This window comes from Gopherus evgoodei, chromosome 5 (assembly GCF_007399415.2).
Source record: "Gopherus evgoodei ecotype Sinaloan lineage chromosome 5, rGopEvg1_v1.p, whole genome shotgun sequence".
NCBI lineage: Eukaryota > Metazoa > Chordata > Testudines > Testudinidae > Gopherus > Gopherus evgoodei.
The window spans coordinates 73,053,531-73,079,516 of NC_044326.1; the positions used below are offsets into that span (position 1 = coordinate 73,053,531).

The window sequence follows — 25,986 nt, forward strand, 5'->3', positions numbered from 1 at the left end:
GTAAAATGTACATTTTCTAGTTTTAATGCTTCAAATTATAATTTAGTCAGGGGAATAATGTATAGCACAGTTATAGTGAAAATGGTTATATAAAAATGGCACTCTTATTCAGTAGGTATTTATGCAGTGCTATATCTGCATATGTTGCCAGTAAATTACGTTTATGTTTATGTATTATCCATTTCCGAGTCAATGCCGATATCAGACAGTAAGGTGGAATTTATTGCCTTTTGCAAGTCAACAAGACTGTTAAAGCCCTACTCCTGCAAAGACTTACACAGTTGCTTAACCTTAAGCACATAAGTAGTCCTAATGCCCTCAGTGTGACTACTCGTGTGCTTAAAACTAAGCCCTTTTGTAAGAATCTGCATGGTCAGGGTCAAATGCAGACAATCTACTGGTGATGTTTCACAAGTAAAGATAAAGTACAACCTGACCTTCAGATTTAAGAGGAGTTTCCAAGACTGGTAATCATAAAATTTTTGACTTACACATAGAGCAAATTCAGTATAGACATCACATACAAAAAAATGGAACCCCACAATGCCATTATACAGTCATTTTTCAAGTGCAATTTAAATTGAAATACAATACATTATGCTACTGAAATTTAATGTTGTGCTTCTACAGGAAGAACTATGAATTACTAATGGTTTGTTTTCAGTTTCTCCTGCTGAACCAATGAAGCTGTCACATTTCCCCCAACGATTTACAACGTAAAATACACTGATTTAGGGGAAATACACTTCTACCATTATATGGACTGAAGACAATGTCATACTGAAAGCTAAGAATACTCATTGATTATTTAGTCATATTAAAATATGCTCTGTTTGAGGGTGCATTGTCACAAGTCAATTTCTCACAGACTGTTTAATCTCCATTTTCCCCTAGAATGCACCTGAACATAATTGATACGGTTTATTCAGCAGCTCTACTTGAAATTCTTCAACAGGCATTACTTGTCAAATACATGATCTTGACATTCCCTGTACTAGTGCAACCACCTAGAACATTTAATTTACCAATACTGATGATGGCCTGGTTAAGGGATGTTTTCTGTATGACTATGCGAGTTATACAACAGGACACTAGAGGAAGGAATAAAGCAAAGAATGGCTCAAGATAGTCAGCACTCTGCAAATACTTGAGTGCTAAAGGGACAATGCTGGAACTACTAACTTCAAAGATTTTGCCTCCTCTGTAGGTATCCTGCAAAACTGGTTTGAATCAGGGCGGAAAAAAGTCCTGATTGGAAATGGAATGGAAAGGAAAAGAACAAAAGGCTGGCTGGAACTCTCTCTCTCAAGAGCGTGGGGGTTGTTGGGGGAACTAGACAGACATGGAGGTCCGAGGGGGGTTTCTAAAGAAGTCAGGCCTGCTGAGGTTACAATGAAACCACGGTAAGCCTTCAGGTAAGAGAGCCATGGAGGCAGACTGTTTTAAATCCTTATTCTCTAAATGCTTTGTTCCTACTGCTAAACAAACAATACTGTTGTTATAAGAAGGCAGTTTGATCACGGTATACTGCTGGAAGTGAAGAATGGCAAGTATCTGAACTCAGTCAGACCTGTTGGATAAGCATGGCTGATACACAGGATATTGTAGCCCAAGACAAGCGTGGATAAAATACATGATCTTAAAAAATAAAATGGATTATTTTCATTTAAATTGAATTTTTGTCCAATTATCGAGCGATTCATCCCATCATCAAGTCCCAGCTTCTGGTAGTCAGAAGTTTAGGGACACCCACAGCATGGGGATGGGATTTGTGCCTGACTATCTTGGCTAATCACCATTGATGGACTTACCTTCCATGAACTTATCCATTTCTTTTTGTAACCCAGTAATACTTTTGGCTTTCAGGACATCCACTGGTAACAAATTCCACAGGTTGACTGTGTTGTGTGAAGCACTTCCTGATGTTTGTTTTAAAACTGCTGCTTATAAATTTAATTGGGTGACCTCTGTTCTTGTAGTTTACACCATCACATAACACATTTCTTTATTAATTTTCTCCATACCATTCATGATTTTACAGACCTCTATCTTATCCCCATTAGTCATCTTTTTTCTGACCTGAACAGTCCCAGTCTTTTTAATCTCTTCTCACATGAAGCTGTTCCATACTCAGCTTTTATGAAACAGGGTGACCAGAACTTCACACAGTATTTAAGGTGTAAATATACTATAAATTTCTACAGTGATATTACAATATTTCCTATCTTCTTGTCCCTTTCCTAATGGTTCCTAACATTGTTGGCTTTTTTAACTGCTGCTGCACATTGCACAGATATTTTCAGAGAACTATCCATGATTAATCCCAAATCTCTTCCTTGAGTGTTAACTAATTTAGACCCCATCATTTTGTATGTACAGTTGGGATTTTGTTTTCTAATGTACATTACACTTCATGTTTATCGACACCGAATTTCATCTGCCATTTTGTTGCCCATTCACCCAGTTTTGTGAGATCCCTTTTTCTCTCTTCACAGTCAGCTTTGGACTTAACGAGATTGAGTAATTTTGTATCATCTGGAAACTTTGCCACCTCACTGTTTATTCTCTTTTCCAAATAATTTATGAATATGTTGAACAGTATTGGTCCCAGTACAGACCCTTGTGGGACCCTGCTATATACCACTCTCCACTGTGAAAACTGACCATTTATTTTTACCTTCTGTTTTCTATCTTTTAACCAGTTATTGATCCATGAACGATCTTCCCTCTCATCCCATGACTGCTTACTTTGTGACCTGGTTGAAGACTTTCTGAAAGCCCAAGTATGCTATATCTACTGGATCATCCCATCCACATGCTTCTTCCCATCCTCAAAGAAAATTTTAAAAGATTGGTGAAGCATGATTTTCCTTTAACAAAAGCCTGCTGGACTCTTCCCCAACATACCATGTTCATTTACATGTCTGATAATTCTGTTTTTTACTACAGTTTCAAAAACTGTTAGTAATGAAGTTAGGCTTACTGGACTGTAACTGCCATGATTGCCTCAGGAGCCTTTTAAAAAAAAAATCAGTGTTATACTAGCTATCCTCCAGTCACCTCGTAAAGAAGCTGATTTAAGCGACAGTTCCACAGTTAGTAGTTAAGCAATTTCATATATGAATTCCTTCAGAACTCTTGAGTGAAAACCATCTGGTCCTGGTGACTTCTTATTATTTAATTTATCAAAATGTTCCAGACTCTGCTGACTGGTTTTAGTCATGATTTAAATTAGCAAGCAGGAAAGCTTGATTTAAATCCATTTTAATCATGTTTTGCATTTGAAGATTTTAGTTCTTTTCCTACAGAAAGGTTTATTCTCACTAGTTGGTGGGCGTTTTTGCTAATCAGGAGGATACATGATATGTTTACACATTAGTAAAGCAGTTATATAGTGTAACTTTTTACCAGATCAATTGTGCTTGATTTGTGTCAAGGTCTATTTGGATGGAAATTCAAACTCAATTAAAAATGGACAAACATTCTTAAAATTGAACTATACCAGAGGTTCCCAGACTTTTGTACTGGTGACCCCTTTCACATAGCAAGCGTCTGAGTGCGACACCCTCCCTTATACATTAAAAAACAATTTTTCATATATTCAACACCATCATAAAGGTTGGAGGGAAGCAGGGTTTTAGGTGGAGACAGACAGCTCAAGACCCCCCATGTAATAACCTCACCACCCCAAGGGGTCCCGACCCCCAGTTTGAGAACCCCTGAACTAAACTACACTTCACTTTGTTGTGCTTGAAATTATATCAAGAGGAACTGAACCCATGGTAATTTAATCCAAAATTAATAAATTAAAATTAATTTTTAAAAAGGGCTATAAACTCCACACCTTAAATCTGAACCCACTCCAGATGCTTATAGAACAAGGTTTCAGGAGATTCAGAATAAGAGGATGATTTATACGGAAGTGGTGACTCATCTGGAGGATTATCTCCTCAAAAGGGCCAAAAAAGTCAGAGATTCACTACCTTGGACAGGCTGCATGAAATGGTTTGGTTGGAAAAGTTTTATTTGTTTACATGATCTTAAAACATGATTAATGGATAAGCTTCCAGGAGACCACTGGAGACTGATGAATATGAGGATAGCAGGTTTGGTTCTGAGAGGAAGCATAAAGAAGAATGGCACATGGATGACACTGAGGGTAACACCTGGCCTCAGGAGAATTAGAGCCCTGCTTATGCCAACATCCATTCCTATAAACTCCATAGCTAAGGTTCCCAGGTTTGTTCAGTATCTGTGTCCTCCATATAAGTGTACACAGCAGAAAGAAAGCCAAATTGATACAAAGAAACTGGCCCTTCCTTGGAAAATTAAAATCTAAGTTTTAGACAACAAAGAGTTCACATAAATTGCACAACAGTGCTCAAATTAATATTCACTCAGGTGACTGACTAACAATTTCAGCTCTGTATTTTGTGGTTTTGCCTCTGTGCAGACTATCTACAAACTTTAATAAAAAAGCTCAGCACAGCTAAATAAAATGGCAGCTTATCCCCAAACCTTCAAAAATGCAAAACTTGGTAAAGGCAGTAATAGTCAGCACAACTGAATACAACAAATTGGGTATTACACATAAAAACTGAAAGTTAAGAGTGGAAGCCGTGATGTAGACCTCTCTTTCCCCTCATTGCAGCACACATTCCCTCCAACTCCCTCTGAGAGAAACTTGCAGATGAAAGAAGACTAAAATAGACAATGTTTACAATACCTCAGATATAAACATGAAAATGTTCATTGTAATTATGTACACACACACTTCAGTAAAACAGAGATGAACTATAGATACTTGCCGAAAATATGAAAAATAACAGAATTCTAAGGGAATGTCTACACTGCAATTGGCGGTGCAACTGCAGCACATGTAGATATACCCAAGCTAGCTTCAATCTATCTAGCTCAGGTATCAATAGCGGTGTAACTACCACAGCATGGGCCTCGGTGTGGGCTGTATAAGGATCCTGTGTACATCATCACAATCTTACTTCCCCCTAAAATCTGTGCTTCTGTGCAGTCACGGTTATTGATTCTCATATTAGCTTCAATCTAGTTAGCTTGGAATGCAGTCAAACCTCCCATAACTGTGCAAACATATCCTAAAAGTTAAGATTCTTACCAGTTAAAATGGATGTTCTTAACATCGTATTTGCTTGGTAACAAATGAAGTAATTGATGTTAAACAATTTCAGTTATGACCCATGGATATTACATCTTCATAACTTTGCAACAGTAAAACTGAATTCTCCATTAAAAAAAATAATCTAGACAGAATTCCCAACCAGTTCTACTTATCCAATCAAAGAGCTGTCTGGATTAAATGGACATCCTTTCCACTGTGTTAAATACAGAAGGGAACAGTAGAAAGAGCTGTAATAATTTAGTACCTCACCCAAGACAGTCAGTGTCAATGGGAAAAAGTGGAGTAGCCAACATCATACATGGGAGGTAAATAAAGCATCCTTCTTTCTCCCACCAACAAAGACAGCAGCATTTATACTCCAGTCAGGCAATGCAGGAACACTTGCTGTTCCCCCAGCCCTTACCAGATACCAAAAAAATGCTCCTTTAAGGCTTGACTCTGCTACCTTTACTCATGCTGAGCAGCATCAGCAAGTTCAGCAGAACTGCTTGCAAAGTTAGGTTCTACTAAATGTAAAAAGGGTGGCAGAATTGCATTTGTAATTATTTCAGTGTTAGAAGCATGAAGAATTTAAGACTCAGTCTGATTAAAACAAGCAAATGATCTGGCATCCAGTGGTAATGCTGTGCTACTGTAATGTTAGGAGTCATATGATTTGGAGCACAACTTTCAGGCTTTGTGGCAGGGCTCATATGTTTTGCCTGACATTGAGGAGAGTTAAGGGAGGCTAGAGCATTCCCTAGTGTGTTGGGGAGTTATTTGCATTCACAGCTTCTTTTTCTTGAAGGAGTGAGTTGACTGAAATTTGCATTTGATTTTACAGTTTTAAATAATTGGCAGGGTACTAATAGTTCATGCAGAGATGCTTTTTATAGTTCAAATTAAGAAGGAAAAAAAGTTATACTGAAAAGCCTTCTACAGACATATGAGCCATTGAAAATTCCTATGTCTCAAGTTGCTCAAAAGATCAAGTAGATTATGTTAGTGGTACACAGTATATCATAAGAAAACACACCACGGTTATGTATGACATCCAGTAAGCAAAGGACAATAGCTGTAACAATATTAAGTACAGGGTGGACTGATTTAAAACACCAAGTGGAAAGCCACAATTTATATCACTGATTTTAATCAACTTTTTCATTTGTACATCAGTTTTCTAAATAAAATTATACTCTCAATGGTTTATATAACCATTAAAACATGCTGATTTATAATTAAATGGAACCTTTTGACTAGATCTGGTACATTTTTGCTACCTAGGAGAGTACACCATACACATTTATTTAAGCAATTATATAGCTTAATGTTTGCTGATTCTTATTAACTGTACATTTTTAGTATGTTAGAAAGTGGTGAATGATATACAGCTTATTAACTTTCTGCTCATGATTTGTGTCAAGCTGCATTAGGATGGTAACTTAAATGTACTCATTGTTTAAATGTTTTAAGAGATAATAAGTTTAAGCCTTGACATATACAAAATTAAACCTAAATCGAATACAAACCAGGTTTATTTTTAAAACAAATGTTTCTTGGGGGAGGGATAGCTCAGTGGTTTGAGCAATGGCCTACTAAACCCAGGGTTGTGAGTTTAATCCTTGAGGGGGCCATTTAAGGATCTGGGGCAAAAATCTGTCTGGGGATTGGTCCTGCTTTGAGCAGGGGGTTGGACTAGATGACCATTTGAGGTCCCTTCCAACCCTGATATTCTGTTCCTTAAATTCTAATAATTATCAAGTCCAATTTAAATAAATTCATGTTTTATTTTTTCAAAAAATAATATTTTTATCCACCCTGTTAAGTATGGCTAATAGTAACAGGAAATTGCCACCGGTCATTTTTACTTAATGACAACACACACATCAAGACAAGTTTTCATACCAGTTTTAGATACAGTGACCAGACAAGAAGTGTGAAAAATTGGGACAAGGGGTGGGGGTGAGGATAATAATAGGAGCCTATATAAGAAAAATCCCCAAATATTGGGACTGTCCCTATAAAATTGGGACATCTGGTCACCCTAGTTTTAGACCATCTCATAAAAGGAGGAATACAGCTATGTTCCCCATATAATTTGACTTACCTTGTTCTAATACACACATCAGGAAACATGTAACATTACAAAAATATCAGGCAACTTTCAGCATAGAAGAGGAATACAGTTAGTGCTTTAAAAGTAAATTAAAAAAAAACCCATTACAGATCCATTAAATTCTACTTGAAAGAAAAGAAATGAAATCCTCCTGCAGAAAAAAGGGATGTACAAGACAACAGCATTTAAGTACACACACTCTAGATTGGAAAATCATTATATAGGAAAGTTCAGAAATAAATAAAAGTAAAAGAGATGGAAGTTTACCTTTGTGGTATAATATACACAATTAAATATCCACAAAACATGAAATACAATTTGGTATTTTTCAAGTATGTTATACCTTTAAGCAGAAGTTAATATATAGACCTAAGTTACAGATTCCATATCGTTTTCTCTTAAGACTACATTTCTCTCAGACATGAAATATACTCAACTTGAGTTTAAAAAAAGGCTAAAGGGCACAGAATAGTGAAAAATATTGAATGGTACATACCAATACAGAATGGGAATTTTACCTCTATATTCAATGTTCTTGTCCTCTTGGACGCAGTTACAATTAAATACTCATCTCTGAGAGCACTTCTTATGCACTCACTCAGCATTTAAAATTCTGAAAAAGCCACTAGCCTACTTATGATGAAAACTGAACTCATGCTCCAAATCATATGACTCCTAATGTTAGAGTAGAACTATAGTGCCATTATAGTTAAGGATAAGCTATACTTTGAAAAGTTCAGAAGAGCAAAAGTTACTTAGGAGCCAAAGGCCCATCTTCAAAACTGACTTAGGCAGCTGAGATTGTAAATCTCACTGAAAAAAAAAAATCAATAGAACTTGGTCTTTACACACAAAAATTGTACTACTTTAACTATATGAGTTAAGCAGCACAACCCAATTAGCATAAATAATCACCTCAGCGTAAGAGTGCTTATACCTGTATACTGAAATCCTGTTCAGCAGAGGTTCCCAAACCTGCTTCGTGCTTGTTCAGAGTAAGCCCCTGGCAGGCCGCGAGATGCTCTGTTTACCTGAGCATCCACAGGTACGGCCATTTGCAGCTCCCAGTGGCCATGGTTCGCTGCTCCCACAGTTCCCATTGGCAGGGAACAGCGAATTGTGGCCACTAGGAGTTCTTCAGGGGCGGACCTGCGGACATGAGTCATAATACCAAAACAAAAATATGTTTAGAGCAATCAATAGGTTCTTTTGGATATTCATCCCTCTCTTACCTATCTGATATGGGAATCAGTAGCTTTGCAGGGTCAAAATAAAAATGGTTAAAACTCAGCACACACATTCTCAGTTTGAAAATATTTGTAAACAAGAAAGTTTACACCTACTTGGCTATTAAAGTCCAGCAAGAAAGAGGGGGGAAAAAAGATTCCCTCACAACCCCACAAAAATAACTTAATTTTTTAAGTTCCTTTGAATCCTTCATGAATAAATATGCATAAAATCTCACTAATCAAATGTGTTTGGGTTTTATGCTCTTTAAAAGTAGGATATGGGTAACATCCACAAAGCAACAATTCCACTGGCTAAATCAGATTAGAGATGCACACACAAGGCATAATCCTATAGCCTGAAATAAATCTTAAAGGGTATACTACCAGGGAGGGAGGGGGGACGTTGGAAGTTTAATATATTGCGTAAGACCCATCTAGAAACTCGAAACCCTCTGCATCAGCTAGCTGGATGTCTTTATTCAGTGTCAACTTTAAGTAACATAAGTTTGGTGAGGTTATATCTTTTAATTGATCAATTTTTTGTTTAAGAAATGGCATACAAGCCAACAGCACTTATCTTTTTTTCTTTCTTAGTTTCATAAGTACCATTAATGATGGTGGAAAATTTTTGCGAATAAGGTTAATTGGTTTATTTGTACTCCCTCTCAGTAGCTGGATGCCTATGAAGCAATGAAACTAATAGTGGCTATTCAGAAACAATATATATTTTGATAGTGAAATGTAACATTTTTAAAAGTTATTTAATTCCCACCAGATATTTTACAATATGTAACATGTCTTTAAAAAAAGTTATATTAGTAAACACCACCACCACCTCCAAATCCCAATGTAAAACGTAACGGCTAAATTCACCTAAACAGAAGTTAACTGCTAGAGATATACATTTAATAATAAAAAATGTTTAGTGATTTTCAAAGCAACGATAGGAGATTCAGACAGCTAGCCAAGAGGTAAAATTAATATTTTAAGACGGACAGAATGAGAGCAGCCCAGAGAGATCATGGAATGGAATGGAATTCAATGGAACGTTGTTAGAAATGATCAATTAAAAGGCTTTTGTGAGAAGACGACTTCCCTGAAGGCAGTTCTTTAAACATATGCACAAAAAATTAGTTTGTCAGGTTCTTGGTTGCTTGATATTAACACAATTGCAAAATTCAATTTACCCAGACACCTGTAGAACACAAATGTTCTTTTTTTGGTAAGAAAAATAAAATACTGGGATTGATGACAATTAAGCAATCATGGGGAAAAAAACTGTCCATGTATTGGCAAGTTATCATAACCATTTTGCAAAGTTATTGTTTCACATAATATCCAGAATTTGTATTATGTCTGAGGAAAAAGGAAAGTATGAATCTAATGACTCCCCATTATGGAAGACCACTCAACTGAAAAGTCTGTGGGACACCATTATTAAATATTCTATTCTTTTCACAATTTGATTTTCTGATGGTAAAAATTCAGTACACGTACTCATTCTTTTAAAAGTTTATATACAAAATAAGTGTAAAAGTGGCCTCCTGCAAACCAAGCAGCAGAAGCAATAAATTTAATAAAGAAAAAAGAAATCAGAAAAAAGAGGGAGACTTCTAAAAAGAAAACATATTTGTTAGTTCATTTTCATTCACTGGTTCTGTAAAGCTAGTGGAAAACAAAAGAAGTCATTTGACATTTACAAAAGCGACAGCTAATAAAAGAGAACCTCAGGAGAAGTGTTATAGTAAAAATAAAGAGTGCTAAGAGAAGATCTTTGTATTTTATTAAATGAATAAAGTTAATGTTGAGACCAACAGAAAAATTCATGGGGGAATAATGATTTTGAGAGGAACTTACAGGAAAAGAACCTGGGTATAATAGTATCCTTTACAGAGAATGGGTATTTGAAATAAAACTTTTAACTGGTGGTATGTCAAGACATTTGAACACTGCAATCACAGTATAAATAGTACTATTAAGGTGGTAGAAACTGTCTAAGACTAAGGTAGAGAAGTTATTTCAATTATGCAATTTTGACAGCTACTATAGCATATCAGGTGTTTTTTTAGATTAACAGCTGAAGGACAATTAAGTTTTAGACATTATCCATTCAACCTCTTATTATTGAAAGAAATAAAACGTTACAGATGCTGCATATACAAAGTGTCAACCATAATAATGGATTATAGTAGTATTTATAGTGACTCAAATAAAAATTCATTTCTTCAAGTATTTCTTCCACAGAAAAGTAAGTTTTCAAATAAGCATAGGTTCATTTAATTGTGTTGTTTTATTACACATCCACCTTCAATTTGGAAGTCCACACACGTGCAACAGCTTTCCAGAAATTTTAACTGACTTTTAAGGAGTTTTTTCCCCCAAACACGGCTCTGCCAAAGTCAGCCCATCAGACTGACGTAATTTATTTAAATTGTCCAACGAAGTATAGCACATTTAAATTAGGCTTAAAATGATCTCTACTTTCTTTTCACTGTTCCTGCTATTTACTTTTTGCATTTCTTTCAGCTTGGAGAAAACATACATCAATGGTTTGAAAACACATGAAACACATTCACTGTTTCCATGAGAAATTGTTAAAATAGTTCTGAAAATATTTCTAACGATGTTCATTTAAAAAAAAATTTGGGCAAGCGAGACCCTTAGTGGCCCTTTTTATGTATATTCGGGGTAAAATGCACGTGTCACCAAGTTTAAAAAAAACAAAGACATGTTTCTTGTATGTTTCACAACCATACCAGGTGATTTCTACTTTATGGGTTATGTGATATTTTGAGAAGTTCTGCATGGTAGTCAGGGCCTGCATGTTGTGGCCCCACGCCACTTCCAGAAACAGCCAACGGCTGTCATGTCCCTGCGGCCCCTGGCACAGTAGGGAGGGGAGGCTCCGCACACTGCCCCCGTCCCCAGCATCATCCCTGCAGCTGCAGGGGTGGCACTGCACACAGTGACACACTGTCCGCTTCCTCCCAGGGATGCACAGAGATGTGCCAGCAGCTGGCTGCTTCTGGGAGCAGCAGGGGCTATGGCAGGCAGGCAGCCTGAGCCATGCTGCACCACTGGCTGGGAGCCACCTGTGGTGAGTGCCTCTTGGCTGGAGCCTGCACCCCCTCCTGCACCCCAACCCCCTGACCCAGGTCAGAATCCCCTACTATACCCAAACCCCCTCCCAGCCCTCTCACCCTCTCCTGCACTCCAGCCTGGAGCCCCACCTCTGTGCCCAAACTCCCTCCCAGAAAACAAACAACTAATATGACAGCTGTTCTAAAATAAAAAGTAGGCTATTTTGAATTAACAACTATATTCTACATGTTTTAAGACTGAAATGTAACCACAGGACAGTTTTATTTTAATTAAAAAGTCAAGTTTAGTAAACCTATACCCTGATATAACATCGTCTTCAGGAGACAAGAAAATCTCACCGCATTATAGGTGAGACTGCGTTATATCTAACTTGCTTTGCCCCCACCCCAATTCCTTGTTCCCTGACCGCCCCCTCCAGGGACGTCTGTCCCTAATCACCCCCAGAACCCCACCTCTTACCCAACCCTCATGTCCCCTAAGTGCTCCGACCCCTATCCACGCCCCCACTCACCTGACGCACTCACTGGCGAAGGAGCAGCCTGGCCCCAGTCAGCCAGCTCCCAACCACAGCACTCCGCTTCCTGCCATCGGTGCGTGCGGGGAGGTGGGGAAAGGATCCCCCCCGCACTCACCTGCAGTGGGAAGTGGAGCAATGGGGCCCCAGCACACTCCGCTTTCCTTGCCCCTGCCGTGTTGCTCGGGGGTGGCTGGGGAAAGGTCCTGCACTCACCTGCGGCAGGAAATGGAGCGCCACAGCTGGGAGCTGGCAGAATGGAGCTGGTTGTGGCTGGGCTGGTCCACTTCCCACCATCGGTGAGTGCAGGGAGGTTGGGGAAAGGATGCTCCCCATACTCCCCTGTGGTGGGAAGTGGAGTGCTGTGGCTGGGAGCTAGCGGAATGGAGTGGGCTGGGGCCGGAGCTGCTCCGCTTCCGGTTGAATGCAGGGGGATCCCTTCCCCAAGTGACACAGCGGGAGCGAGGGAAGCAGGCGGCTGCTCCCAGCCCCCTACTAATCCCCCGAGCCACTACTGGAACTGTGGGGGCCCTCAAAAGTGCCCTCCCACAGCTCCTGCCCCCTAGACCCTGGGTGGCGGAGCTCTTGATACGCCTCGAGACCCTCTGCCCCTATCGAACCCCTAGGCCCCAGCTGGCACCTTTAACACGCTGGTCAGAGCAGCGTCTCAGAGCTTTACACCGCGTTGTATGCAACCTGCATTCTATCGGGTCGCATTATATCAGGGCAGAGGGGAACAGCATTAATAACCTCAATGTCATAATTTTGATCACGTAGTTTTTAATTAGGAAGGACGGGTACACACGGCCCCCATGAAATCTAATAGCCGGGGCCCACAGGTAGTCCACAGCAAAACAGTTTAACTATACACTATTTTTCAGATTCGTAAACATGTAAAAGCTATAATATTTAAGCTGTGTGAAATGAATGAACCCTCAACTCCAGTGGAAAAGATAGTACAGCAAAATTCTTTGGTACTCAGCTAGAATTACTGCATCTCATGACTCATCTGTTGACGAATACTACAGACAATTTTGTTTTGTGCATGTAACTCAGACTACGGCAACATGGGAAGCTGAATAAAACAGTTAATAAGCAACTTCAGGAGGGCTAAGGGTAAGGGTCTAAGGTATTGGAATGAAGTTGATGGCTATGTTTATTGGCTGGAATATGAATACACCCATGTTATTAAGCTATTTTAATTAATTGTACACTTAAATGCTGTTATACCTAAACTCAAGGTGCTCTAAGCATTGTTTGTGTTTTTAATCAAATCTTTACACTTCGCCCATTTTAGAATATAAATCTCAAAATACAACAGGAAGCATTTTTCTTACTAAATTATTAAAAAACTGTTTTAAAAATTATATCAAAAAACAAATAAATAGACATTAATGCATAAACAACATTGAGGCATGAAACCATTTATATTTCACTCTTGTATTCATTTTTGTCATACTTGCTAGTTTTTGATTAAATTTATTTTTAAAAAGATTACTCTTGTAGTAGTGTCATAACACCGTTTGTGTCATCAGACCATGGAAATGCAAATCAACAAATTCAGCATTATGACTTCACTGCAGGATCAAACAGAAGGGGAACTACAAAGAAATTTCCCCATAACTCTTGGAAAGGGAACCTTTTCCCCCCATTTGATTTGTAACAAAGCTCCATTAGTCACAACAGAACGTGTAACACAACTAACCATCAGTTATATTTTACAAGTCACTTAGAGTTCAAGGTTTAATTTACTACAAATTAAGTTGGATTTACTAAAGCATGGTTTACACTAAGAAGTTAGATCAAACCAGCTGTATCACTCCAGGGTATGAAAAATCCACACCACTGGACAACACTATGTCACTAGAATTAAAGGCAACAATGCTTTTCTCACTAGTATATTCCCAGATTCCTCTCAAATCTTTTACATGAACGTAAGACAAACAAGCAGTTTGTGATCAACCCAAAGACACTATTTATGCCACTAACCTTCCTTGTCAGCACTACCAGAGGTCTTGTCCTTCTAGATTGTCGAAAACCAAATTAAAAATACCATCTTCATTAAAAAAACTGAGATCAGGTATTAATGTCTGACACAGAAAATTCTCAGCAAAAAGTCCTGTGGCACCTTATAGACTAACAGACATATTGGAGCATGAGCTTTCGTGGGTGAATACCCACTTCATCAGTCTACATTTTGCTTCTCCATAAAGAAGAGAGACATTTAGAAAAGAAAATCTCAAAGACTTATGTCACAATATTGTCTTTATACATGGTTTCATAGCTTAGTTCATGAAGTTAAGATGTTACATGATTTCAAAAAATACAGTACAATTATCTTTTCAGTGACATATAATTAATATGTATTCAGAAAGTAAGATAATTGAAGTCAAATGAATGTGCAAACCAAAGGTTTTCAATCAAGAATATTAAACCTACTACAAAGGTTGGCTTGCAATGCATATATACAATCAGAGCGTGGCAAGGAAGTTTAACTTCAAAACAGATAAAGACACACTATGCAAAAAGTTTACATGAATTCAGGCTGAATCACAATTGAGCGGGTCACTGTCCACAGGGGTTAAGCCCAACATTTAGGTTACAATTTAACAAATCCCAAAAGTAAAATATTTCTAGTGATTTTTTTTTAATTAATTGTTTAAAGTTAAGTGTTCCTAGGAGGGCCATGAACTAACACACAATTACCATTTGTGAGTGTCTGAAAATCAGAAATGAAACTGATCAGTCTAGCTCAGTGGTTCCAAAACTGGGGTTCGTGAACCCCTGGGGGTTCACAAAATGTTACAGGGTTTCTCAGGAAAAAAAATCCCCTAATGGCAGATGGAGCTCTCCGTAGGAACCCCGGGCAGCACAGAGCCAGCAGCCTGGAGCCCCTGGACTTCCAAGAGTTAAGCAGATCAAAGCAAGCACATGTATCACACTGAGAAGATTTAAACTTCAAGACTTTTATAAGAAATGGAAAGGGAGGTGGATTTTTTTTGCTGTTTTTTAAATTAAAAAAGGCAGCTAGTACTTATTTAATGATTATTAAGAACAAGTTTAAGCTTTGTTTTAACATGTGTTGTTTGCCTGGACTGCTCAAGACCTGAATGCTTGTGTAGGAGGAAACCTGAGCTGGCTTCTAAATACCTTCATGCTGTTTCACATCTGATACTCCTTGATGAAACATAGGAGTATTGTCTCATAACAGGCTTATTCAAAGTGATACAACCTACAAATGTGAGATTTTGGAAGAGAGTGTTGCCATTTTCATAATGTAATACAAATACTATAATAATAAATTAATAAATAGTGTGTAATAAGCATGTCATAAAAACAAATTTTATATTTCCAAGATCACTGCTTTTATAATTTATACTCAGATAAAAGACAATCCCTGGAAATATTCATTTTTAGGAGCGGGTTGTGAGGACTTGATGTATGGCAGCTGGTGGCAGAAGAGCCCCACAATCAGCTAAGCTTCAACTTCCTTTAAGGAAGAGCCTGCAAGCTGCAGAGATTTAGGAAGCTGAATGAGGAGTAAAGGCAGGCCAACAACTAGAAAATTCAAGGGGAAAAAGAGGACAACTGGAAGGACAGATAAGGGTAGTAACCATCTTCAAACAATCTATGATCCAAAGAAAAACAGAGAATGATACAGCTCACAATTCCACCCCCTTTATTTCCATTCATTTCCAGGTGTCTAGTTCCTATCTAGTATGTAATCTGGCACAGAGGGCTATATTTACTCTGTGTGTTTATCATGCATAGCGGAATGGGACTCTGATTGCACTTAGAACTCCAACCACATGACAAATGAACTGAAGGATTACAGTGAAATCCTCAAACTCTTCCATCTTTTAGTCCTTAACAGGTCTCAACCTGTCAGTGCCCAAGTGAAACATCACCTCCTATTAATTTGACAATGTAATCTTATTGGTGCCAGAATACATACCCCGCCAATTACCTACAACCCCTTCTATCAACCATAGTTAGTTTACATTCTCTATTACCAGAACCAAGTTCAAAAAAACTCATAAAAGAAAAAACTCCTTTACATTGAGCACCAACATCAATATTTAACATATTTATTTGAGAAAGAGCTCCAAAAATAGGCTTTAAGAAATACATATTTATTTAAAGAGTTGTCAATTACAATATAACTTTATAACAATGTTTTGAAAGTGGAAAGTTTGAAAACCAGGAAGCTTGTTCCACAAACAAATTTTAACCCCAACCCTGTAACACGCACCCTCCTCTGCCTATTCACCACCAGTCTCCTTATTCCCAGAAACCTTTCTTAAATCCTGAGAACCACCTTTTATCAACCGAAGACTCTCCTCCAGTTCATACAAACATTACAGCCTGACACAGTCTCACCTCCTATCCATATGTAGTACAGACACACTACTCTCTCCCCTTGATTATTCCACTACAACAGAGAGAATCCAAATCTAATCCATCCACTTTATATAAGATTAAAACGATATTGCTTCTAACTCCATAGGCTTACAAAGACCCTACCCTACAGGAACAGGCTTCATGTGCACCCTATTCACAATATGGAAGTTGGCTGGTACAATTACATCTGCAAAATCATCTTACCACAATAAGGAATGCAAGTAGTATTATTTGTAGTACGACCAGTGCCTATAATAGCTCAGCACTGTCAACATAAATGCATACGAAGCCAGTCCCACCTCCAGAGAGTTTACAGTCTAAGGCCCCAATCCTGCAAACACACCAGTGGGACTAGCCACAGGCTTAAAGTAAGCAGTAGATATTTGAAGGATCAGAGCTTAAGACAATACATGAAGCATTGGTATAAAATTAAAATCAGAACATGTACGTTATATAAATATTCATATATAAATTGGATTTGTGTTAGAGGAATATACATCAGTTACAACAGATTATGGCCGTATCTTATCCATTGGCCCAATCCCTGGCAGGCATTGAGGCAGGCATTTCAAGGATAATGGTGAGTAAAGTGCAAATGACTGTAGAAGAAAGTAAAAAAAAAGTAGGAGACCATGAAAGAGTAGATAGGATGGAGGGCAATGCAACAGGTCAAGGGAAGAGTTGAGAGAAACAAAGTTGTGAATGGCTTAAATAGGATGGACAATAAACTTGAACTTGATATGGGAAAAACTGAAGGGATCAAATGGAGACAAGAGCATTCAAATCCCTCCTTTAGGCTTTTAAGTGATAGATAGCTGACTTGAGTCAGATATTGCACTATACATATAAGCCTGGTTTCTGGCAGTGAAGACATAACTGAAGATGACTGCAAGGTTATGAGCTGGGTATAACAATATCACAGGGTAGGCAACCTATGGCATGTGTGCTGAAGTTGGCACACGAGCTGATTTTCAGTGGCACTCACACTGACCGGGTCTTGGCCACCAGTCTAGGGGGCTCTGCATTTTATTTTAAATGAAGCTTTTCTTCAAGATTTTAAAAACCTTATTTACTACTTACAAAAATAGTTTACTTATATATTACAGACATAGAAAGAGACCTCCTAAAACGCTAAAATGTATTACTAGGCACATGAAACCTTAAATTAGAATGAATAAATGAAGATTCGACACACCACTTCTGAAGGTTGCCACCTCTTGCAATATCATCATCAATCCTGATCAGTAACAATGACAGAGAATAAAAGTATTCACAAAGGTCTGGCAAGAAGATAAGGAGTTCATCAACTGACAAGTGAAATGAAACAAAGATTCAAGCTGTTGTAATACACATGTGTCTAATCCCCATTAGGTAGAATATATTACTCTTTATATTGTGGTCACACCTAATGGCAAACCAGACTGGGCCCTATTGGGCTAGATGCTGCACAGACATAGAAAGGGGCACCTTCTTGTCCCAAGATCTTATAATCTGAAAGAGGAAGCATCAGAGTTAAGGTCGTTTGCCTACTTAACTCCAGCATTTTTTAGATTTCTATATTTATAGAAATTAGTGCCAGCTCTAGGCACCAGCGTTCCAAGAATGTGCTTGGGGCAACCCTTTTCAAGGGGCAGCACTCAGTCTTTTTTTTTTTGCGCTTTGGCGGCAGCACTACGGCTTTTTGCGGGGGGAGGAAAGGGGGGGAGGTGCCCTTGGGACAGCAAAAAAACCTGGAGCCGGCCCTGATAGAAACGTTTTAAATTAAACAGATAGCTGTACTTTGCAAAACAAAATTGGAGGGGCGGGGTGATTTGGGTATTTTATATTTGAAGCTCTACAGATATAATTCCCACTATTACATGAAGATGCATTTTTTAATCTTTACAGTATAACACCAGTAACATTCCTAGAACACAGATACAATATCAATACCACTTCTGAATGTCAAGTCTTAAAATGAATTAACCATTCCATTAAAATCAGTGTCTATACTGAATCATACATGTTGCCTTGAGTTACATGTCATGATGCCATCATAAACATGTAAGCAGAGATAAGCATTAGCTCTAATGCACAGGTGCCCAATCTATGGCCCGCAGGCCATATATGGCCAACCATGAGGCCCATGGCCTTTGTTAACACAATATACTAGCATTTTGTCATCATGTTTACATCATGTTAGTTATGTGTCCTATAAGTTTTCCTCATTTTCTATAACTCTGATGCATGTCTTATGCATTGATTACTTTGTTTTTCAATAGGTTGTTTCTATGTACAGTATTGTCTATCTAAATATACATGAAACAGAATATATTTAGCCCTCACAAGGTTGTGTTAAGGGTTATTGGCCCCCCTGTGTAGTAAGGTTGGACACCACAATGCAATTGAAAACTGTGATGCTCTGTACCTCCACGGAGAACACTCTGCACCCCCATGTTCATCCTTACGATTGTGTGGTATCCAGTGCAAACCTTGTCATGTCAGGTGTCTTTGGAAGGCTCATGATGCACTGAGCATTGTTGTTATAGTAATGTTATAGGTTGTAATTTCATTTATATAGTTATGAGGCTGAAAATGTGTCCTCATGGCTTAAAACAAGACCAGGCAAAACTCTCCAGGAGCAAAGGAGCAGTTCACACCTCATCAGGGCATGTATGGGACAAACCCAGCCCAGCCTCACAGGAACCAAGGCACTGCCCTAGACAGCAACAAAGGATCCACTGGACCCTCGAGTTACCCCTCTTCCTTTGGTCAGTTTGGGACTATGAGGAGGTAACGCTCACCTGAGTCTGAAGGGGGGGGGGGACCCAAGAGGGAAGAAAGGACATGATAAAAGGGAGAGCCATTTGCCATGCTCTCTCTCTCTCTCTCCCACCTCCATCTACAGACAACACACCAAACGATTGAAGTGCTGATCAAAGGGGAGGGCCTGGCTAAAGGGCAACCAGCCAGCCTGTGGTGAGACGCATCTAAGTTTGTAAGAGCACTGAAAGTGTTAAGATCTCAGAATGCATTTTGCTTTTATTTCATTTGACAAAATCTGACTTGTGCTTTGACTTATAATCACTTAAAAACTATCTTTGTAGTTAATAAATTTGTTTGATTATTCTACTTGAAGCAGTGTGTCTGTTTTGAAGTGTGTCAGAGACTCCCCTTGGGATAACAAGCCTGATACATATCAATTTCTTTGTTAAATTGACAACTCATATAAGTTTGCAGCATCCAGAGGGCATAACTGGACACTGCAAGATGGAGGTTCCTAGGGTCGTGTTTGGGACCAAAGATATTGGCTAGTGTCATTTGGTTGCACAATCCAAGAAGCAGCTGGTCAAAAGTGTTCACTCATATAGCTGGGAGCAGCTTATATGCTAGACGCTGTGCGGGAAAAATCTGGGAGTGAGGGTTCTCACAACAGAGCAGGGTAAGGCTGGCTCAGAGAGTTGAGGATTGGAGTGACCTAGCAGATCATCTGTCCAGATAACACCAGGGGAGCATCACAAAAAGTACTAACGCAATTTGAATATGGTATCACACATAATAACTTAGTTTCCCTGCCCAAAGTTTTCCCCATGAACTTCAGAGATCTCACACCTTGTAAAAGAAATGTGGGTACAGATATTTTCCAGAAGGCTTCCATCTTTTATTTATTATCTTGAATATTTTTTCATTATATCTGAATTTCTTTTCTAAACAACTTGGTACCAGAAGCTTCAAAACTGTTTTCTTGATATTTTACCAAATTAAAAAAAAAAAAGACCAGTAACTTTATGATCTGACACTGTTACTGTACTTCTGTACTGGGCTACTAAAAATTGTAGCTCTTACGCAGTTGATTGATCAGTGCTGATTGATCAATCAAAATGTGGTTTTAATACAACTCATCTGAAACAGTCAACAAACATTGTTTGCTTTCCGCCCTGTTCTAATTTTTGGGGTTGTACCTCATGACCTAGAACTAGTACTTCACAGAAGAACATAAGAGACCTGACGTCTCTGGAAGAAGGGTCAGAATCTAGGAGGGACCATGGGCCATTATAGCAGGATAAGGGAGAGACAAGAGAGAACACAGACAGGGGGTAAATCAAATCAAGTCAGTATCTTGGATGTCTGTATACTAATGCAAGAAGTATGGGGAATAAGCAGGAAGAATTTGAAATCCTAGTTAATAAACAACTACTACTATAATATCACAGAGACTTGGTGGGGTAATATGCATTACTGGAATATTGGCATAGAAGGGTACAGCTCGATCAGGAAGGACAGGCAGAGAAAAAAGGGAGGAGGTGTTGCCTTATATGTTAAAAATGTATACATTTGGACTGAGGTTAAGATGGAAATAGGATCAGACTTGTTGAAGTCTCTGGGTAAGGATAAAAGGGCTAACAAAAAAAAAACAACAACCAAGGGTGATGTCAGGGTAGGTGTCTACTACAGACCACCTAACCAGGAAGGACAAGTGGATGATGCTTTTTTTAAACCTAACAAATCATCCAAAGCACAGGACTTGATGGTGATGAGGTACTTCAACTGCACAGACATCTGTTGGGAAATAATAAGGCAGGGTGCAGATTATCCAACAAGTTAGTGGAATTTATTGGGATAATTTTTTAGTTCAGATGGTGGAGAAGCTACTAGGGGAGAGACTGTTTTAGATTTGATTTTGACAAATAGGGAAGAACTGGTTGAGAATTTAAAAGTGGAAGGCAGCTTAGGTGAAAGTGATCATGAAATGGTAGAGTTCATGATTCTAAGGAATGGTAGGAGGGATAACAGCACAATAAATATAATGATTCAAGAAGGCAGACTTTAGCAAACTCAGATCTCCTCAGAAACAAGTCTAAAGGGAAAAACAGTTCAAGAGAGTCGGCATTTTTTCCAGAAAGACATGATAAGGCACAAAAGCAAATAATCCCACTGTCTACAAAAGATAAGTATAGCAAGAGACCATCCTATCTTAACCAGACCTTCAGTGATCTGAAATTCAAAAAAGGAGTCCTACAAAAAGTGAAACTAAGTCAAATTACAAAAGGAAGAAAACAAACACAAATATGTAGGTACAAAACGAGATTAAACTAGCTACAGACATAAGGGGTAACAAGAAACATTCTATAAATACATTAGAAGAAGAGGAAGACCCAGGACACGGTAGGCCCATTACTCAATGAAGGTGGGAAAATAGTAACAGAAAATGTGGAAATGCAGAAGTGCTATATGACTTTTTTGTTTCGCTTTTCACCAAAAAGGTTAGTAGCAATTAGATGTCTAACAGTGAATGCCAGTGAAAATGAGGTAAGATAAAAGGCTAAAATATGGAAAGAACAAGCTAAAAGTTACCTAGGCCTTGTCTACACTACACAGTTTTGTTGGCAAAAGGCAGCTGAGGTGCACACACTATTATGCTCCTCGCTAACAAAACTTTCCTGTTTCGCTGACAAAATATAACCACCTTCACAAGAGGTGCAGAGCTTTTTGTGGCAAGGTTAAGTGGACAAATAGTCAGTGTAGACACTGCATTCATTATGTCACCGTAACTGGCCTCTAAGAGCCCACAATGCTCACCCGTGACTGCTCTGCTCACCATTTTGAACTCTGCTACCCTGCATCCAGAAATACAGGCACAAGCCCTTCCCATTCAATACCCCAGGAAGTTTTGAAATTGCCTCAGCTAGAGAGCTATTGCCCAGCTGAGCACACTGGCGCTCTCGCAGCAAACACATTCCACTGGACTACAGGGGAGGAGGTGGATCGTCCTTGGTCTGTGGGAGAACTCGGATGGAATAATGGAATCAAAACACCAACACAGAATCTGCTCTCCCTGGCACTAGGACCACAGTGCCAGGCAGTGTGGGCTGCTGTTGCGGAGGGGTAGAAGGAAGACTCCTGATGTTCTGTGCAGAGCCAGAGAGGGAGGTGGGAGCCAATGTCCAAGTGTCCTCTCCTCCAGCCTGTGTACCAGTCTCTGCTGAGTTGGGTGAAGGGACAGGGAAACACCAACTGTCCTATGCACCAGCTTATGCCTCAGGATTGATTGCTTCCAGCTGCTGTCTGAACAAGTGTTCAGGCTGGTGAACTATATACTTAAAGAAACAGCATGCCACATACTCACTCCACCCAATACACACACCACCTCACTCTCTCTCTCTCACATACACATGCATTCCTTGTCACAACCTCTCCCCCTCCTCACCCTTCTGTGGGCTTCTTGTTTAGTGTTTCAGCAATGTCAGTTTGGTCATATTTCTGTGTTACTTTCAAAAGAGATTTAAAATGTGTTACTTTTCAGGGACACACAGCAATCTTTACAAGGTTCATAGCACGGTGCAACAAACAATGCCAGCTTCGCACACTACAGCAACACACATTACTGTGGCTCAGTATTAATATGCTCCTTCAAGGAATCCCTCAGACAAACAGCTCCACATTGGGCTCCTCTTATAGCCTTGTGTTCATAACATATGGCACAATGTGAACAGCAATGCAGGATCCATGCTTTATGACACAGATGACTGGGTTGCAGATTACAGGGCACTTGAAAAGCAGCTGGCAATGTAGCAGGATGCCTATGGAATGATAGGATTGAGAAACCTTCATCATGTGACACTGTATCTACCCCCATGGGCTCTGCAAACCCTTCCTTAACCACCCCTGCACCCAACCGCACAGTGGGATAGCTTCCCACACTGCACTGCTCTCTGTCGATGCAAGAGCTGCTATTATGATGCACTCCACTAACACAAGAAGCATAGTGTGGACATGCAACAGTAGTTTAATTACAGCTTTGGCTGTACATTGGCATAACTTGCATTGACAAAACTCTGTAGTGAAGACATAGAGTTAGACAAGTTAGATGTTTTCGAGTCACCAGAGCCTGATGAAATACATCCTAGAATACTCAACTTGCTGACTGAGGAAATATCGGATCCATTAGCAATTATCTTCAAAAAGTCATGGGATAGTTTCCAGAGGACTGGGCAAGTACAGTGCCAAAAGGAGGTAAGTACAACCTGGGGAATTACAGATCAGTCATCTTAAATTCAGTACCCAGATAGATAATAGGGGCAAACTATTAAGCAGTCAATTTATAAACATCTAGAAGATAAGTAAAAATCAGAACAAATTGTGGTGAAACCAATCTAACAGCTTTCTTTGACAGGGTAACAAGTCTTGTGAATGGGGGTGGGGAAGCAGTAGATGTGGTATAACTTAACTTTGGTAAGGCTTTTGATATTGTCTCACATGATCTTTCATAAACAAACTAGGGATATGAAACCTAGATGGAGCTACTATAAAGTGACTGCAAAAATGGTTAGAAAATGGTTCCCAGATAGTTATCAGTTGTTCACAGTCAAGCTAGAAGGGCATAGCAAGTGGGGTTCCACAGGGATCAGTTCTGTTCAATATCCACATCACTGATTTAGACAATGGCATAGAGTACACATATAAAATCTGTGGACATATCAAGCTGATAGGGGTTGCAAGTGCTTTGAAGGACAGGATTAAAATTCAAATGATCTGGACAAACTGGAGAAACGGTCTGAAGTAAGTGGGATGAAATTCAATAAGGACAAATGCAAAGTACTCCACTTAGAAAGGAACAAGCAGTTGCACACAGATAAAATGAGAAATGACTGCCTAGGAAGGAGTACTGTGGAATGGGATCTGGAAGTCATAATGGAGCACAAGCTAATATGATGGAACAGTGTAACAAAAAAGTGAACATTGTGGGTGTATTAGCAGGAGTCTTGTAAGCAAGACACAAAAAGTAATTCTTTCGTTTTACTCCACGCTGATTAGGAATTAACTAGAATATTGGGTCCAGTTCTGCGCACTACATTTCAGGAAAGATTTGGACAAAGTCCAGAGTAGGAAAACAAAAATGATTAAAGGTCTAGAAAATATGACCTACAAGGAAATACTGAAAAAATGGTTTGTTTAGTCTGGAGAAGAGAAGACAGAGGGGACATAACAGTTTTTGAGTAGATAAAGGCTGCTAAAAGGAGGAAGGAGAAAAACTGTTCTCAGCCTCTGAGAACAGGACAAAAAGCAATGGGCTTAAATTGCAGCAAGGTCGGTTTAGGCTGGACATTAGGAAAAACTAACTGTTACCATGGTTAAGTCCTGGAATAAATTTCCTAGGGAGGTTCTGGAATCTCCATCACTGGAGATTTTCAAGAGCAGATTAGATAAACACCTGTCAAGGATGGTCTAGATAATGCTTGGCCCATCCTTGAGTGCAGAGGACTGGACTAGAAGACCTCTCCAAAGTCCCTTCCAGTCTTACAACTCTAGGTCAATTCCTGTTACCAATCTCTTCCAATATCTTCTCTAGTTATTTAAGGGGCAAATTAGCATGCTCCAAAGCAAGCGTCTCTAACTTACCTCCTTCCTGATGTGAGGTGAGCAAACACAAGCAGATGGGGTTATTCTTTTCTAAAAGAGAGAGCCTGTGCACCCAAGAAACAAACATTGTAGCTAATTTTATAATTATATTCAAGATGGAGAGTTTCTAAGGAGAAAGCCCTTTTCCTATACATGTAGAGACGCCACAAACAACGGGGTCATTTCTGAAGCAATTAAGTTAAAGCTTAGAAGAGAAAATCAGGAACTCGGCTACCTCACTTCAACCCACTGCACAGACGGCAGCCAACCTGCCCGGGGCCCAGGCACGCTCAGCGGGGAGTAACATCTGCACAGTGACCCGCTCCCGCCGCACAGCGCTCCAAGGCAGGCGCAAAGCAGCCATAGCCTCTGGCAGACCAGGGGAGCGTGAAAACAGGCACAGCATCACTACGGCCGCAGGCGCCACAGCCTAAGACTCGGGGAACACTGGAACCTCCCTCGTCGCCTCTGAACCCAAGAACTAGCGCCCTCCCCACCCCAGAGCGTTCACTCCCGACCAGACTTTCCCCGTCTCGCAGCCTCAGGGCTCGGGCTGCAGCTACCAGCAGGTAGCGTCCGTGTCCAGCTGTCCCGTCCCGTGTCCCTCCGCCGGGCCCGCCGTACCTGACCGAGTAGCGCCGCCTGCTGCTCCCCGAGGAGGCGCTCACGCATCCTCTTGCTCCGAGCGCTCGGCAGGGCGGAGAAGCCTGATCGGGGCGGGGCCCAGGAGCAATCGCGGCCCGCCGGACACCCTCTTCCACGCGCCAGCGCTGGCTTAGCCTGCCCCACCCCACTCCGCGCGTGGGCGGGGCTTCCTCCCGCACATGCGCGTAGCAAGCACGACACTTCCGCCACGCCGCGGCCCAGTTCCGGGGCCTACGGCGGATGGCGTCCCGGCGCTGCCCCGCCCCGCCCCGCCCCGCAGCGCAGCGCCCGGCCCCGCTCCGCCCCTCACGCTAAGGGGGCGTCCCGCAGCAGCTTGGCCCGAGGCGGGGAACAGCGCGGAGTGAATAGAAAAGGTTGGGGGTGGGGCTCAACGTGGTAGCTAAGCTGCGGCGTCCCGGACGCTGGGGCCACTCTCCCGTCTATAGTTCGACGGCGACTTTCTTCT

The 25,986-nt window shown here is 40.1% G+C and overlaps 1 protein-coding gene and 1 long non-coding RNA gene across 2 annotated transcripts in view; one reads left to right on the top strand and one right to left on the bottom strand.

The window, feature by feature from the left end:
* CLCN3 (chloride voltage-gated channel 3) overlaps positions 1–25,687 on the bottom strand; it is a 112,895-nt gene extending 87,208 nt beyond the window's left edge. Inside the window, 1 exon segment of the mRNA XM_030563203.1 lies at positions 25,500–25,687. The gene's annotated coding sequence lies outside the window, so the exon portion shown is untranslated.
* LOC115651909 lies at positions 4,600–23,416 on the top strand. Its single transcript, XR_004000485.1, has 3 exons — positions 4,600–4,610; positions 6,131–6,135; positions 23,335–23,416. It is a non-coding gene; the product is annotated as an uncharacterized LOC115651909 (long non-coding RNA).
* Positions 25,688–25,986: the final 299 nt, after the last annotated feature.